Genomic DNA, 936 nt, shown 5'->3' with positions numbered 1-936 from the left:
CGAACCTAATCGGATCACAAATACGGCTTTTCCAAATATCTCGACTCCTCCGCGACCTATCGGCAAAATTTTTTGGAGATTTATTTATTTTCATATAGGTAATATATATACATAGATTGCCGCTTACACATATGTTAGTGTTTGGCCGAGCTTCTCCTCCGATTTGTGGCGTGCGCCTTGATGTTGTCACACAAAGCGAAGGGACCCACAGTTTTACGCCGACTCCGAACGGCGATTGTAGTTTTATGAGAAGCCGTTTTTCATGACAGAAATACACTCGGAGGTTTGCCATTGCCTGCCGAGGGACGACCGCTATTAAGAAAAAACCTTTTTTGTATATTTTTTGCGATGTTGCTTTGACCAGGGTTTGAACCCAGGTGCTGTGAGTGGAAGCGCGCGCTGCTTACCACTACACCACAGCGGCCGGTAATATAGGTTCTAAATATGAACTACATAAGAATTTATAGTCTTATAGTTATAGCCGGTTTTGCACCTAGCGGATTAATTCATCTTTCATATTGCATTGTCATCGGGTTTTGAGCTAAGTTTGAAGTTTCAAGTCTGTAGCTCATCGGGAAGTTTGTTAAATGTTGATTGCAAAATTCCAGGACATACATACAAAGGTACATACATGCAAAGATACACACATACATATATACATAAAAGTTAAATAAAAGCTTTTAAAAAATAAAGGGCTCATTCCATTTCAAATCACCCAGGCCGGGGGAAAGTGAATTTAAGTTTGCGATAAAACTCACAGGGATTGTTCCTTGAACAATTTAAGGAGACACGTATTTTTTCTTTTTGCTCAGAAATGCGAATTTTTCGAATAATGCATTTTTTTCTTTTTGAGTACGAACGCTTCTTTTTTCCTCTCTTAATAGCAACTTTTGATGAAATCGCTTATAACTGCCCCAAAAAAGCAAGGATTTTAAC

This window comes from Rhagoletis pomonella, unplaced genomic scaffold (assembly GCF_013731165.1).
Source record: "Rhagoletis pomonella isolate Grant_MI unplaced genomic scaffold, Rhpom_1.0 Rhpom_scaffold_00003, whole genome shotgun sequence".
In the NCBI taxonomy this organism is placed as follows: domain Eukaryota; kingdom Metazoa; phylum Arthropoda; class Insecta; order Diptera; family Tephritidae; genus Rhagoletis; species Rhagoletis pomonella.
This window is presented reverse-complemented; position numbering follows the sequence as displayed.